We start from the raw sequence: 18,141 nt of genomic DNA on the forward strand, positions 1-18,141 counted from the left end.
CCTTTTCTCATGTATATGTATAAATCTCAACCCTCTGTGATCACGTAAGAGGAGGAATGAGTGATCGATCGGACTTATATATATATTTTTAACCCTAGATCAACCCATTGTTAGGGTTTACCTAAACTCAACTCACATGTAATTATCTGGGATTAAGCTAATACAAATGTAATGTATTGATGTTGTTTCACCTATCATCTTTATATAAACTCTATGTGCAGTTTAGATCCTTATCATAGGTAATGTATGTAATAGCCCTGGTTGAACCTCTCATTACTGTAAATAATTGTAATTACTCCAAGACTGAGAGAAGGGACATAGATTCTAGTTTGCTTGGGGAGGGAAATTTCTTGAGGAATTAACAAAATCAAATACACCAATCATGGGTTGGATGAGAAAATTAAATGAGTGGATTGTGCATTAAATTTAACTGAAGAGACAAGGACAAGCTCAAGTGTCCTTCAATTTTCCAATCATAACCGAGAAAGGGACAAAAATTTAAAGACGAGCATGGGTTGTGTTGTCTTGGAGTTGATTGCATGGAGCCTTGGGAAAAGGCAGATAGTTGATTTGTTAGGAGGCACAAAAACAAGTCAGCAAACAAGGAGGAACACACTGGAAAATGTCGTAGGTATGTGAAGCAAAAGAGAACAGAAAAAAGCACTATGAAAATTCCTCCAGGGATTGGAGGTGTAGAGAGAGCAGCATAAGAATCAAATTTTGGGAAAGAATACCAACTCAGGAATCCTCTAAGAGAGGCTTGCTGGGTGAAATATTACAAAGAGCAGAGGCTTGCATGAGGGTTGAAAAACCCACCATAAGCTTGGGATTGAAGAACCTATTATATTGGGAAAAATCATTCAAGTGCATGAGAGGTTGATGAACCACCAAGAATTACCTTGATGGCTAATGCTCTGGTGTTTGTCTCATTAATGAACCACTTGGAGGGGTGATTTCTTCCACCTATCAATATTTCAACCACTAATGAAACTTCCTTTAGTGTGGACTCTCTTCTCCTAAAAATGAGATGAGAATTCTTTGTTGTATGGTATCTTGGCATGGACGTAGTTTTTGTATGTAATGCTTAGAACACTGAGTGGAAAGTTGGGTAGTTGGTGGATGAAGGTTGTCTGACCTTGTGTCATCTTATTTCAGCTAAAGAAACTATTTGATCTCTCTTCCAACAACACTCCACCTCAAGCATTGGAATTTGGCTCAAGGGTGATAGTTGCAAGTAAGACTTGACCGTAGTTGTCTATGGTTGTGTGGAGAGTCGAAGTCCCACTCGCAGTTGGAAAACTTTGTATTGTATAAGATAAGTGATACTCCAACTCTTGTAATTAAATGTCTAAAATGTGGGTTATGCCTATGAATCAAATCGATATTTCCTCTAGGAATTTTGGACATTATATTGTTTCTTGTTCACTTTCACCTGTTCATTATACGTTTATTAAATTAGTCTTAGGTTGGTGTTGAGCGCTTTAGGCCTTTGCACAGGTGTATTAACATATATATGCATATATGCTATATAACACACACATATCACAATCAATTGCTAGGGAGCACCAGGAAGTTGGGGTGGGTGTGGTATAGAAGTGACCAACATTAAGCCAAGAGTTGAAGCTCACATGCATTGAAGTAGAGGCCTTAGCCTTAAGGGCTAAGTGGTCAACCCATATAACTATGTGCCATAATCGAGGGAAAAATTCAGGCTCAAAATGGACGGTGGAGATTGCATTACCCAATTGATGTTCAAGGATTTGGCAAGGCCTCACTGTTGGGTAGCACAAGCCCCGCGGAACAAGTATGGGGTACGAAGCCCGGAATTTTGGGTAATATTAGGATAAAAGACTTAGCGGAAAGCACGAAGCGCGAACTATAGGAGGTTGAGTTAAAGGGTAGTCCGCCCGAAAATAATGTAAATAAATAGTAATAGAGTCGGCCCGCAAAGGGATCGTGGGCCAAGGGAAACTATAAATAGAGCATGGCTCTATGAGGGAAGTAGTTCGTGGGAAAGATGGAATGTAATGTATTCTGAAAGGCAATAGCTTGAAAGCGTCTATAAGTTCGAGTCAAAGGAGTAGGGTAGAAGGTAGAGTACAACTGTGTGCGCAGAGGCCTGGAAAGTCCGCAACTATGTGCGCGGACCCCTGCAGTTGAGTGCGCAGGGTGGATCTGTATGTATTGTTAAAGATTGATAATAAAGATAAGTTTCTTCTGAATTATGTGTTAATTGCGATTTTACTCTTTTATGATAAAAGAAATGTTATGATCTTGGCATTTGCTACTGTTGAATAAATGTGAATTGGGTTAATCTTGATGCGCGAAGTAACCAAAAGTAATAAATGTTTGCTTAAAGACTGTTTTAACTAGATCAAACTAGTAATAAGTGATTCAATATGTAATAAGCGCGCTAAGGGTATTCCGATCTACGCGGATTTGGCACAGCGCGAGGCTGTAGAACAGCGCGCGAGCCCCAAACCACATCCAAGACATCCCCAGGGTGTGGAAACCTAGTTCCAGCACCCTCCCCTGCTACCTCGGGTGAGACCTCAGTCCGCACTTCGTGAACTGTTGCCGAAAGGGCCGGTAGCTGCGGGATTTGTTTGGCTAAATAATTCTTCTGAACCTGGGTCAAGCCCAAATAAGCCAACAAATGGTTCCATTGTCGGGATCGGGATCTGCCTAAGGGGTGTCTAGTGTGAAAGGCAGGGACGCTAGAGAAAAGAGTGACGAAAGATCAGGACGATAGCACACTGTAGGACCGAGCACTAACATGGCATATGAAGTATTCAGGCATCAACCCAATAGCGGGGATAGCGGACATCCACATGGAATTAAAAAAGGAGTTCAGCCAGCCAAAATCGGAATCGCAGTCGGTCGTGGGATTCAAATAGATCACGATGATGCCTGGTGAGATCCTATGGGATCTGGATCAGAGGTTAAAAAGCACTATTCGCGAAGCCAACATGACCCTAACGGATGCACATCACCGTGCTTGGCTTATCGCATCACTAACGCCATATCTAAAATCGGCTTTGTCACAACAGAAGATCTCAACCCAATCAGAAGCGCTAGAGGCAGCAATGCAGCTGCACGAAACCCTAGTACTGGACCCAGGGTTGGGAGTTCAGCAAATCCAAGCGTTGGTCCAAATTTATGTTTGGAAATACAAAAGTTAAAACAAGACTAGGCGCCGGAAGTTCAGGAAGAAGTTTGGTGCATCAAGTGTAGGGGCCAGGGACATGATAAAGACCATTGTCCAGTCGTGGTGAATCTTGTGGTCATGGGGGGACCAACACCATTGCGACCAGAGGCACAGGCAGGGCCGAGCGTGATCGCCCCGCTCTGGTGCACAATCTATCAAGTAGGAGGAAAACACAACACGGATAATTGCCACCTGTTGCCGAAATACAATCAGACCCCCCAGCAACTCTTTTGCAACTTTTGTAGATCGGTGGGTCACGAGGACAGAGATTGTTGGATGTTGGTGGATCAGGCATCTGCCTACCGAATACAGATTGCGGGGCAAGGTCAAAACCCAGTTGCAACGTTTGCGCGTGGTGGATTCTAAGGACGAGGTCGAGGATAAGGTGGAATGGGACCAGGAAGGGGTCGAGGACAGCTAATTTGTTACAATTATGGAGGACCAGGACATTACACGCGGGATTGCACAAATCCAACTTGAGTATCATGTCCCTATTGCGAGCAATTCGACCATGAACTGCTACATTGGCCTATGCTGCTAGCACAGATTCGCGAAAAAAGGACAACATCTCCTACGACGACACAGAATGTCCAGATGATAAGGGCCGAACCACGCGATGAAGAACCTAAAGTAAATATGGTACTAAGGAGCGGTGCAACCTTAGAAGGGGATCAGTTTAAGCCGTATAAAGGTCCCTCGATGTTGACAACTTTCATAGAAACTTGCATGAAGTTACTTCGCGATAATAGGGCAGTGAAAGGATTGCAGGAGGTAATTAACAAATACGCAGGATGGGGAGAACCTTACATAGTCCGACGAATAGGGAACCATACGTCTCGAACCGGACAAGAAATGTGGTTAACAGCACAAATTGGCGACTATGAGATGGATCAGGTCATTCTAGACCTCGGTTCGGATGCAAACGTCTTTCCCAAGTAGACATGGGAGTGTATCGGCAAGCCCCCACTCCAATGTTCTCTGATCCAATTACGGATGGCAAATCAGCAAAAGATCTTGCCCATGGGTAGGCTGCAAGGAATCACCGTAGACTTGGATGGTGCAAGCACTAGAACGAACTTTGAAGTTATTGAGATAGTGGACGAAAAAAGCCCGTACCCCGCGTTGTTGGGAATAGACTGGGCCATCGACATGAATGGGATTATTAATCTCAAGCAGAGGAAGATGATATTTGAGAACAAGTGGCACCGCGTAGTTGTTCTGCTAGATCCAATCGAGGGACCCCGCTACACGGAACCTGCGCGCGACGACAAGCAAGACGAAGCATTAGATTGCATCTACCAAATTGCCGCTCAAAGGCCAATAAAGGGTAAGGTAATGGAGGAACGAAGAATTTTACAGGGTTACACAGAACCATACACCAATGATTCGGAGGAAGAAGACGAGCAATGGCAGAACAGAATGAACGGGGCAACTACTTTAAATTGCAATATGCTGACAAAATCTGTGTACTGCGTTAAAGCTCAGGACCACGAGCTGCTGGTGTATGACAGGTTCACAATAGTAAATGAATTCCTAGAGAAGTTTGAGAGCGCAGTACCAGATTACCAGTGGTTTGATGCGCTCAAAGGGGCATTACGCGTGACACTGGCGCGATGGTGGGGTACCCATGAAGGAACCTTCGCAAATTGGTGAAGTTGTAAGCGCATGATGCAGATACGATTTGGGAAGCCAACACTCCAACTAACGGAGAAATATGATGGACGAGAGAATCCGCACATACACATGAGAAAATGGACCAAAGCCTATGGCAAGGAGCCGCAACTAGAATGGGTGCACGTATTTCATCATACCTTGGATGTCATCCCAAGGAAATGGTATACTAAAACAGAGCTCCGACGTGGCACAAGTGAGTGGGATATCTTGCGCGAAAGGTTTCTGTCAACATTTCTTTTTGAGGATCAATGGATGGATACAGTGGAAGACTCATTAAAGCTAGTAAAGACCGCAATTTTCACGATGCAGCTAGAACTGGAAGAAGTCATGCAGCGAGACTGGCTGCGACAACTGAACCGGGCCTTGGAATGTTACAATGTAAAAGTAGAAGGTGACGAGGATGGTCCGCGCGACATCAATATACCAGAATCTGAAGGAAGTTGAGAAGTGCGCGGCCCCAAAATAGAAGATCCAGACATCGCAGCACCATTAAAAACAAAGCAAGTGAATATCGGAACAGAGGAAGAACTGAAGTATGCTATGCTTGGGGATTACTGGGACGACGCTACAGTGGAAAAGGTCGTCGAGCTGCTCCAGGAGTATCGAGACCTCTTCCCTACCAAGATTACGGAGCTGAAAGGGATTCGAGGTGAACTAGGAATGATGAAGATAACTTTGAAGCTTGACACGAAGCCAGTAAAGCAGTGACCTGGCCGATTGAATCCAAAATACAAAGCAAAAGTACGAGAAGAACTGGACAAGATGCTGGAAGCCGAGATCATTGAACCAGTCAAGGATTCCGATTGGGTAAGTCCGATGGTGGTATAGGAGAAGAAATAGAAGGGTGAGATCCGCATCTGCGTGGATCTATGGAAACTCAATGATGCTTGTGTTAATGATCCATTTCCCACACCTTTTACCAATGAAGTCTTAGAAAATGTGGGCGAGCAAGAAGCGTATTCCTTTACGGATGGGTTCTCTAGATACCATCAGATCAAGATCGCGTCGGAAGGTCGAAGAAAGACAACGTTTGCTACGAAATGGGGTTGTTTTCAGTATACTGTGATGCCATTTGGGCTGAAGAATGTGCCGACAATATTTTCCCGCATTGTGGTAGCTGCATTCAAGGAATTTATACATAAATTATTAGAAGTCTATCTTGACGATTGGACCGTCTTTGGCCTAGTTAAGAAACATACTAAGAGCTTAAGATTAATGTTGGATACCTACCGTCGACACTAGATTGCGCTGAATCTAAAGGAGTGTACGCTCCTTGTTTCTTTTGGGAATTTGCTGGGTTATGTAGTTTGTAGGCAAGGCCTTATGGTGGATCTGGCAAAGATCGATGTCATACTAGGTCTACAAGCACCGCGCAGTGTCAAACAGCTGTGCGCTACACTGGGACACATGGGGTACTATCGGAAGTTCATAAAAGGTTCCCAAATCACGCCTCCAATGGAACAATTGTTAAAAAAGGATGCCATGTATTGCAGGAACGAGGAATGAAACAAAAGCCTAGAATTGCTGAAGGAAAAAATGGCATCTGCCCCTATCTTGATCTTTCCAAAATGGGACGTGGAGTTCCATGTGCATGTCGACAGGTCATGTATCGCGTTAGGAGCAGTGCTTACTCAAGAAAGAGCGGAGGGAGTTGACCACCCGATTGTGTTTGCAAGTCGAAGGTTGTTGAAAGATGAGAAGAATTACTCTACTACTGAGCGAGAGGGATTGGCGATGGTGTACGCACTCTAGAAGAATCGTCACTATTTGCTTAGAGGACATTTTAAGATGTATATTGATCACTCTGCGCTAAAATACCTAGTGAATAAGCCTATGTTGGGGGGGCGCATCTGTCGATGGTTGTTGTTGTTTCAAGAATATGATTTTGAGGTTGTTGTAAAGCCAGGACATCTGAATGCGGGTCCAGACCACTTATCCCGGATTGAGATGGGCGAGGAACCCACGAATCTAGAAGAAGGACTCCTGGATGCCCAGTTGTATGCAGTGCGCATTGTGGATGGCCACTTTGAAGATATAATCTATTTTTTGACTACCAGCACTGCGCCGCAGGGGTATTCTGTGCAACAAAAGAAGGAATTGGTGACACGAGCAGTAGATTTCACTGTGATTGTCGGCCATCTCTACAAGATGGGCCATGATGAGATATTACACAAATATGTACTAGAGTTTGAGCGAGAACAAATCCTTGTCGAAGCACATGGAGGGGTTGTTGGTGGACATTATGTGGGCCGCGCCACAGCCTAGAAGGTTCTTCGCGCCGGATTATGGTGGCCCACCCTACATCAAGATTCAAAAGCATACTGTCGGGCCTACGATGTATGCCAACGAATGGGCAAGTCGTCGCAAAGGGATGAAATGCCACTTCAGCCACAAGTAACACTACAACCATTTGAGAAATGGGAGATCGACTTCGTTGGGCCTATTGAACCGCGAGGGAAGACGGGTGTGCGCTATATTATCACTGTGACCGAATACTTGACCCGATGGGTAGAAGCACAACCAGTTAAGGATTGCACAACCACGACAGCGGCAAAGTTCTTGTTCGAGAATGTGTTGACCAGGTTTGGGTGTCCTAAGATTCTCATGAGTGATCGAGGAACGCATTTTTTGAATGAAACCATCAGCGCGCTCACTGAGGAATTCCAGATATATCACCAACAGAGCACGCCATACCATCCGCAAGCAAATGGGACCGTTGAGGCATTCAACAAAATTTTGGAAACCGCACTGACTAAGATCTGCAATGCGCAACGGAATGATTGGGACTTGCGCATCCCTGTTGTGCTATGGGCATACTGAACCACGTGCAAAAAGTTGACAGGCCAAACACCGTTTCGACTAGTCTATGGTAAGGAGGCCGTGATGCCTATGGAATATATCATGCCCAGTTTGCAGATTGCAGCAGCTACAGGAATGGCAGATCATGGGGCCTTGGAGGAAAGGCTCGCACAACTCGACGAACTGGACGAAGAACGATTTCTGGCGGGATTTCATCAGCAGGTACAAAAACAGTGCGAGAAAGCATGGCATGATCGCCATATCAAGGTGCGCACGTTCAAGAAGGATGATCTCGTATTGTTATATGACAGTAAGTTCGAGAAATTCCTAGGTAAACTCTGCATGCATTGGTTGGGACCTTATGTCGTTAAAGAAGTAACTGATGGGGGCGCAGTTCAGCTGGCTAAGCTCAACAGAGACCCCTTCCTGGGAAGAGTGAATGGCAGTCGCCTGAAGCTCTATACGGGCAGGCCAACCGCCTGACTAACTGTTCCAAGGAGAGTCTCACCGCTCCGACCAGTTGAAAGAGAGCGAGGGACGATAAAGCAGTCTGGGGGACAGATGCGCAGGTATCAGGGTGCGTGTACATTTGGCCAACAATTAGGGGCGTGGTTCCGCAGACAAAGCCACGCAGGTGCGCCACTCCAAGGAATGATGACTGTTAATACCACTATTCGTGACAAGAGGGCTGCACTATGGCAAAAGGGAACGGGTGGCAGGCAATTAAGAGCAACAATACAAGCCATATATGAAATGATCGGCCACAGAGGAAGGTCACATGAGCTGAAACGAGCGGAAAACTGGGCATTTGAAGTTCGCATGGCTTATAAATCCCTAAGGGGAATCCGTTGGGCAGCCTATGTTGTGTGTGGAGCATGATTGTTCAGAGGTCTTTGTTTCAACCGGATGTATACCCCAGGAAGTTTGTACACCCCTCCACGCGGGGGGGACTTGTCCCCCCTGCGGGGGTCCGGGGGCCAGTGGTCCCCCGGCGGGGATTTGGGGGCAACGCTCCCGAAGCTAAAAACAGATGCAAAATTGCCTTGTAAAAGTATAGTAATTTCTAGTCAATCTGGGCCGTTCATTAGGTAGATGATATGACTGTAGAACTTATGTTTAGTTTTGGGTTTTTTGCCCTAGAAGGCAACCCCTCTCTTTGTATGAGGGCATTGTATTGAGTCTGTGTAATATATGTGTATTCTCCGAGCGAGAAGCAGAGAGGTGAGACTATGAGAGAAAACAGAGGATATTACAGCGGATCTATTGTAGGTTGTGTCTCTTCATTTTGCTGGATAATAGAAAGGAAGGACTGGTTGTTCGGGGTGGACGTAGCCCAAACTGGGTGAACCACATATATCTGTGTCTCTCTTGTTTTATGTGTTTTCTTTGTTTATATTTCTGCAATATTTTATGTGTTCCATTGCTTCGTAATATATAATTTTATAACAACTGGTATCAGAGTCGAAGGTCTATTTGGCTGTTAAACTCGCAGGAAAGAAGGGTTCCTCATTCGAGTGGGAGCAACGGCGGAAGATGGTAAGTTTAGGGTCGAGAAATTTAACGGCCAAAACTTCTCACTGTGGAAGATGCAGATGGAAGATTATTTGTATCCGAAAGATCTATACCTACCATTAGGCGGAAAAGCAAAGATGCCAACGGGTATGACAGATGAATAATGGAACCTTCTCGATATAAAGGCACTCAGAACAATACGGTTGTGCCTCGCAGCGTCGGTCGCCTTCAACATTTCAAAGGAAACAACGACAGAGGGTTTGATTAAGGTGTTGGAGCCTCAAACAAGGTATTTCTTATGAAACGATTATTTAATATGAAGATGTCGGAAGGTGGATCTGTTGCAGACCATTTAAATGATTTTAATACTGTTACAAGTCAGTTATGTTCTGTAGGGGTAAACTTTGATGATGAAGTTAGAGCTCTGTTATTCTTGTGCTCATTACCAGAAAGTTGGAATGGTTTAGTAATGGCCATTAGTAACTCTGTCTCTGGATCTAGTACTTTTAAGTTTGATGATGTTGTCGGTGCTATCCTTAGCGAGGAAATGCGACAGAAAAGCTCCGATGAGACATCGGGAAATGCTTTGAGTGCAGAGTCTAGGGGAAGAAAAATGGAAAGAGGAAAGAGCTTAGGATATCGCAGTAAATCAAGGAAAGGCAGATCCAAGTCTAGATCGGGGATAGTGTGCTGGAAATGTGGAAAGAAAGGACATCTAAAGAAAGACTGTAGATCTCGGAAGGGAAAAGAAGGAGATGCACAACAAGAAAACAATCATGAAGCAAATGTGACAGGTGAGGTGTTACAAGATGCTTTGATTCATTCTTTCGAAAATATTACTGATTCCTGGGTGGTAGATTCAGGGGCCTCATTCCATACCACACCTGATAAGAAATACTTTCATGACTATGTTCAAGGAGATTTTGGACAAGTTCGTTTGGGTGATGATAAACCCTGTAAAATTGTTGGAATGGGTAAGGTTCTTGTAAAACAGCAGAATGGAAACCAATGGCTACTAAAGGAGGTAAGGCATGTTCCAGATCTAAAGAAAAATCTGATTTCAACAGGGCAGTTAGGCGGTGAAGGTTGTGTGACAACTTTCACAAATAAAGCTTGGAAGGTCACCAAAGGAGCCCTGGTAATAGCAAAAGGTGAAAATGTTGGTACATTATCTTTATGCAATGGTATTTCTAACTTTGTTAATGCTTTAACTTCCAAAGGAGCAGATGCAACATTATGACATCATAGGCTTGGACACATGAGTGAAAAGGGGATGAAGGTTCTTCACTCAAGGAATTTGTTGCCGGGTTTGAAGAATGTTGATTTGGACTTCTGTGAGAATTGCATTTATGGAAAACAGAAGAGAGTCAGATTTCTTAGAGTAGGGAAAGAAAAGAAGAGTGAAAAATTAGAGCTTGTGCATACAGATGTATGGGGACCTGCTCAAGTATCATCTCTCGGTGGCTCTCGTTATTATGTTACTTTTATTGATGATGCAACTAGAAAAGCTTGGATTGATTGTATTAAGAATAAATTTGATGTATTTGATATTTTCAAGAAATGGAAAGCTTTGGTTGAGATTGAGACAGGAAAGAAATTGAAGTGTCTTAGATCAGACAATGGAGGTGAATATTACAACAAAGAGTTTGATAGGTACTGTTCAGAGCATGGAATTCGCAGAGAGAAGACAGTTCCAAGAACACCACAAGAAAATGGTGTGTCAGAAAGGACGAACAAAACAATCATGGAGCGTGCAAGGTGCATGAGATTGCATGCAGGACTGCGTTTACAGTTTTGGGCAGATGTTGTAGATACCGTTGTTTATCTAATAAACAGAGGGCCTTCAAGTTCCTTAGATGGTGGTGTTCCAGAGGAAGCATGGACAAGTAAAAAGGTAAATTACTCTTTTTTTAAAGCCTTTTGGTTGTGAGGCGTTTGTCCATATTGATAAAGAAAATAGAACAAAGCTTGAGGAAAAGTCAAAGAAATGTACCTTTATTGGATATGGTGTTAATGATTTTGGTTATCACTTATATGATTACGAAAATCACAAAATCATTAGGAGCAGAGATGTAATATTCAATGAAAAGGTCTTGTATAAGAATCAGTTGCAGGAAAAGAAACAGGAAAAAGAAAACAAGGAATACGCAATCCTTGACGAAATCACTGAAAAAGTAAAGGTGCCTGAAAATAATAATAATCAACAACCACAACAACAACAACCACCACAACAGCAATAGGCACCCCAAACACCTGAAAGTGGTATTAGAAGATCTACCAGGATAAGTAGACCCCATGAACGATACTCTACTTCATTATATTATTTATTGTTGACTGATTCTGGTGAACCCGAATGTTATGAAGAAGTAATGCAGGTTGAAAGCAGGAAGAAGTGGGAGGTAGCCATGGAAGAAGAGATGGACTCCTTAATGCATAACCAGACTTGGGACTTAGTCAGGTTGCCTGCAGGAAAAACTACATTGAAGAATAAATGGGTTTACAAGTTGAAGGAAGAAGATGGAGGAAAACAGAGGTACAAAGCTAGACTTCTGGTGAAGGGGTTTGCACAGAAGAAAGGTATTGATTTTGATGAAATATTTTCTCATGTTGTTAAAATGACTTCAATCAGAACTATTTTAAGTCTAGTAGCAGCTGAAGATTTGCATCTTGAGCAGTTAGATGTAAAGACAACCTTTCTCCATGGGGATTTGGAGGAAGAGATATATATGCAGCAACAACAAGGATATGAGGTGAAAGGGAAGGAGAAACTAGTGTGCAGGTTGAAGAAGAGCTTGTATGGCTTAAAACAGGCTCCAAGGCAGTGGTATCTAAAATTTGACAAGTTTATGTCTGAACAAGGTTATACTAGATGTCACTCTGATCATTGTATTTATCTGAAAAAGAAAAATGATGGCAGTTATATTATATTGTTATTGTATGGACATGACATGCTTGTTGCAGGGTCTAACATGCAGGAAATAAATGTGCTCAAAAGAAAATTGGCAAATTCATTTGCAATGAAGGATTTGGGAGCTGCAAAACAAATCCTTGGTATGAGAATCACTAGAGACAGGAAAAATCGCAAATTAACATTGTCTCAGAATGAGTACATACAAAAGGTGTTGAAAAGATTTAATATGCACAATGAAAAACTAGTTAGTACACCTTTTGCTAGCCATTTCAAACTTAGTAAGGAAATGTGCCCAAAGACCCAAGAAGACATGGATTATATGTCTAAAGTTCCATATGCATCAGCAGTTGGAAGTTTAATGTATGCAATGGTCTGCACAAGGCCTGATATTGCACATGCAGTAGGAGTTGTAAGCAGGTACATGAACAATCCAGGAAAGGAACATTGGATGGTAGTGAAATGGATTCTCAGATATTTGAAAGGTACCACAAATCAAGCATTATGCTTTGGTGGTTCAAACATTTCTCTACAGGGATATGTTGATGCAGATATGGTAGGTGACATAGATAACATGAAGAGCACTACAAGATATGTATTTACTGTTGGTGGAACAGTGTTGAGTCTTGAAAATGTCATTCATTTCCATTACACTTTCACTATTATGTCCATTATATCACCTCTATTTCACCTCCATTTCACTACTATGTCACCACATCATCCCACTTTCATTATCATTGGGCCACATTTATGTTTTTCCAATCTTTATTAATTATAAGCCTTTTAAGTGAATTTGTGGTTAAAAATTAGAAAATAATGTGCATATGCTTATACCTAACTAATGGGTTGAGATTGTTGACATGTGTAGGTTGAAAGGAGGCTTCTAGAAGACCCTTATGTGGCACCCCAATGCCAAATTCGAATTTGAGTGGAAAGAATCATGGGATCATGAGGATATGTGTCACATCTCCTAATTGTATTGTAACTCTAAGAAGACATGTGTCTTATCAGTTCCTATTTTGATTAGGACTCTAGAGGTAGAGAGAGAGAGATTCATGGACCCTCATTAATGAGATGGCTTCTCATCTTTTTGTATAAATAGGAGATCTCTCTCCTTCATTTGTTAGTCTTTAGCTTGTTAGTCTTTTAGCTTGTGAGTTCTTAGCTTGGAGTTTGTAGTTCTTCCTTGATGGCTTTTGAAAGCTTTGGAGAGCTTTGTTGTACTTTGTAATTTTGAAGAATTTGAATAAAGCTTTGATGTTCTCAACATGGAAGGAGATGTGAAGTAGATGTCATGGAGCATATTAGAATGTAAGGTAGAGTAGATTTCATTTTGTAAATTTTGCTTTGATTTCATTATGTCATTTGATTGCTTTCAAGTTGGTAGATTAGATTTTTCATTCATGCAAGTGTGTTCAACCGGTTGATTGTAGGTTAGTAATGCACATAGCTTTTTAATGACTAATGACATGACGGAATCATCTTGTCCTTCTGCTGATTTATTTTTTTTGAGTTCTAATTCCAGCATTGTTATTTCAATCAGTTTTGTTTTGCTCATTTACTTTCCTGCAATTTAGATATCATATTGCTTAACTTGTTCATGATTGCTTCCCATAAGGTAGATTGAGCTGAAGGGTAAAGGATCAGAAGAGTTGAAGTAGTGTGATTAGTTTCCTTTATGCAATTTAATTTCTTGCAATTTAGATATCATATTGCTTAACTTGTTCATGATTGCTTCCCATAAGGTAGATTGAGCTGAAGGGTAAAGGATCAGAAGAGTTGAAGTAGTGTGATTAGTTTCCTTTATGCAATTTAATTTCTTGCAATTTAGATATCATATTGCTTAACTTATTCATGATTGCTTCCCATAAGGTAGATTGAGCTGAAGGGTAAAGGATCAGAAGAGTTGAAGTAGTGTGATGAATTAGTTGCTTTGCTTTCAGTCTTTGAGTTGCTTTAAGTTCAGTTTTTACTTTCTTTTTATACAATAGCAAGGATACTGGGTCTCATAGTCACTAGCTCATTGATTGGTTATTGCATTTTATTTTGATTGAAGTAACTGCATATTTACACTTTTGTTTAAGTACTAATTCCATCAATAACATGTTTTAAGATCTTTTGAAGTGCTAAGTTTTGGATAGTTACCATTAGGGACATAGGCCTTGTTTTGAAATTTCTATCCATACTTGTCCTTTAAAATAGGATTTCCATTTGCATTAGACACTTTAGGAAACCAACAAGAACAAAACCCCAAAAACAACATAAACTATAAAACAACGAAGTAAGAAAAATGTTAACTAAGCACATATGGTGCACTACACTTCATAAGTTTACGATACCCGGATTGATAATTTATGTAGAGCAATTTAAAACGTTAAATTGACTAGACAAACAGCTACCAGTTGGGTTTCAAAAATCCAAAGTGTTGTTGCACTTTCAACAACAGAGGCAGAGTATGTTGCTGCTACAGAGGCTAGTAAAGAAATGATTTGGTTACAAAGGTTTATGGGTGAATTGGGTAAGAAGCATGATATGGGCACGTTATACAATGATAGCCAAAGTGCCATTCATCTTGCAAAGAACTCAACATTTCATTCCATGACTAAACACATACAGCTCAAGTACCATTTCATACGATCAGTGTTGGAAGATGGAGAGTTGAAGCTGGAAAAGGTACACACTAGCCAGAATCCTGCAAATATACTAACAAAAGTTGTAACTAGGGAGAAACTGAGAATATGCTCAGTTTCAATTGGTCTTCAAGGATGACGATGAAGATGAGAAACATCCAGGTCCAAAGAGGAGTCATTGTCCAGCAAATGAAGCAGCGGTGGAGTTGCTACAATCATTCTCCAAGTGGGAGATTATTGTGTGTGGAGCATGATTGTTCAGAGGTCTTTGTTTCAGCCGGATGTATACCCCAGGAAGTTTGTACACCCCTCCACGCGGGGGGGGGTGTCAGGGGCCCGGCGGGGGCTCGGGGGCAGCGCCCCCGAAGCTAAAAACAGATGTAAAATTGCCTTGTAAAAGTATAGTAATTTCTAGTCAATCTGGGCCGTTCATCAGGCGGATGATCTGACGGTAGAACTTATGTTTAGTTTAGGGTTTTTTTCCCTAGAAGGAAACCCATCTCTTTGCATGAGGGCATTGTATTGAGTCTGTGAAATATATGTGTATTCTATGAGCAAGAAGCAGAGAGGTGAGACTGTGAGAGAAAATAGAGGATATTACAGTGGATCTGCTGTAGGTTGTGTCCCTTCATTTTGCTGGATAATAGAAAGGAAGGACTAGCTGTTCAGGGTGGATGTAGCCCAAACTGGGTGAACCACATATATTTTTGTCTCTCTTGTTTTATGCATTTTCTTTATTTATATTTCTGCAATATTTTATGTGTTCCATTGCTCCGTAATATATAATTTTATAACAACCTACGCTTTGGAAATACAAATGGAGTTGTTCATCATCTCTGCACCAGGCATGCGCCCGAAGGTAGTAATCTGGCCGAGGGAGGAGCAGGACTCTCTAAGGAGTCTGGTATTGACAATTGCGGGTATCTCGCAGGCTGCAGCATCACTAGCAGGGGATGTACCGAAAAAAAGGGAATGCGAAGTAGAATTGGTCTGGATGTCGTCACCTCGCCTAGGGGCAGGATGGCGCACTACAACAGAACAATAGAAGGATGGACAAATGGTGACCATGGGTGGAGATGCAGTCAATAAGTCGCCTTTGATGGTTCTCGATGATTGGGATCCTGCGGACAGTAGCCAGGGTCTTGCAAAATTGCAACACAGGTTGCAGCGGACGGTGCAAAGAGAAGATACGATGGTCGGAAAGGGCTACGGTGGTACCAAGAGGTCCCGTATGCGGCTCCCCCGCTCGCACTAAAATCCTTGGAGGGGGTGTTCTGTGTTAACCGAGCAGAGCAGAATGAGCATCATTGGTTGCGAGATGTGGTAGAAGCACTAAAGCAGGAGGCGAATGAAGCATTGCAGGAGACAAAGCAGGAGCAACCAGATGACAAGCGCCACTCAACGGGAGGTGAATTGCGAAGCCAAGGTAGAGCGTCTAGCCACGCCAGTGAGTGACTCGGGATGAGTCATGATGATTGTGTTGGGGGACTGTTGGGCAGCGAAAGCCCCGCAGAACAAGTATGGGGTACGAAGCCTGGAATTTAGGGTAATATTAGGGTAAAAGACTCTACGGAAAGTGCGGAGCGCGAACTATAGGAGATTGAGTCAAAGTTTAGTTCGCCCGAAAAGAATGTAAAGAAATAGTAATAGGGTCAGCCCCCGGAGGGATCATGGGCCAAGGGAAAGTATAAATAGAGCATGGCTCTATGAGGGAAATGTAGCTCTTTTGGAAGATGGAATGTAATGGGTTATTAAAGGCAATAGCTTGAAAGCATCTATAAGTTCGAGTCGAAGGAGTAGGGTAGAAGGTAGAGGCTCTACAACTGTGTACGCAGAGGCTTGGAAAGTCCACGGCTGTGTGCACAGACCCCTGCAGCTGAGTGCACAGGGTGGATCTGGATGTATTGTTGAAGATTGATAATAAAGATAAGTTTCTTCTTAATTCTGTGTTAATTGAGATTTTACTCTTTTATGATAAAATAACTGTTATGATCTCGGCATTTGCTGCCGTTGAATACATGTGAACTGGGTTAATCTTGATGCGCTAAGTAGCCAAAAGTAATAAATGTTTGCTTAAAGACCGTTTTAACTAGATCAAACTAGTAATAAGTGATTCAATCTGTAATAAGCGCGCTAAGGGTATTCTGATCTGTGTGGATCTGGCATAGCGCGAGGCTACAAAACAGAGCGTGACCACAAACCACATATAAGACATCCCCAGGGTGCGGAAACCTGGTTCTAGCACCCTCCCCTGCTACCTCAGGTGAGAACTCAATCCGCACTTCGCGGGCTGTTGCCGAAAGGGCCGGTAGCTGCGGGATTTGTTTGCCTAAATAATTATTCTGAACCTGGGTCAAGCCCAAATAAGCCAACACTCACCCCCTGTGATGTCAACAAGGGGAGGGGGGAGTCTCACTTCAATCAACATAATATATCAAGTAAGAAATGATTAACGGTCAAGTATTCAATGGGGCATCTCGCATTGTGACATCAACAAGGGAGGGGGAGGTTGCACTAACCGTTGGATTAATTAAGTGGCAGAGGACCATGGATTTCCACCCCAGAAATGTGTAGAAAAATTATGATAACAAACCCCCCATGTAAGGTCAGCAAGGGAGGGGGGGTGCAGGTGAGCCATCGAATAAACCAATTGAGTGAGGATCGTTGAATTGTGACCTTGGAACCAAGATAGTGAACCCCCTTTGTGACATCAAGGAGGGGGGGTGCTTTATTGAATAATGATTATTGATTGCGCTGGTTAATGTGGTTTGTTGGATGGTGGTGGGTCATAAACACACACACACCTGTGTGTGTGTGTGTAATATTACATGGATGCGCCACCATATTACATAATCGTGTGTGTGTGTAAAATTGTTGATGGTACACCCACATGTAATGGTGGGGAGTAAATAGAGAATAAGGTACTGAGTCATGCCACATGGGGACCATGTGTGTAACACCCCCTCCTCCCAGGTCCACCCAAGCAACCAACCAGCCGAGGTAAACATGCGACGAGAGAGGTCACTATAAGGGATTCAACTTCCTTGGTGGCCTTAAGGAAATGGAACTGACAGAACATATCAAACAAAGCCATCCACATCAGCAACAACACACTCATGAGATATGTCAGCCACTCAAACATCTTGTCTGTGAGTCTCGCTAATGATTTAAGCCTTTTAACCCCTGGTCGCTCTCATTTTATAGGCAAGACAACATCTAGAAGCCAAAGTCGCTCTCACAAGCCTATGTGTCAGCAGACATATGCCAATGACCCCTAGTTTTGAACCACTTTTCTAGCCCAGAATCTCAGCCTCTGCCCAGAACTTTTTACAACCTCGAGAGTCAATCAAAGACATGATGAAAAGATAAACAAATAAAAAATCAACCTCAAGGCTAGCCTGAGCATCCCC

Source organism: Pinus tabuliformis, chromosome 2_1, assembly GCF_031772625.1.
Source record: "Pinus tabuliformis cultivar Carrire ecotype Pingquan chromosome 2_1, CPIR1, whole genome shotgun sequence".
NCBI lineage: Eukaryota > Viridiplantae > Streptophyta > Pinopsida > Pinales > Pinaceae > Pinus > Pinus tabuliformis.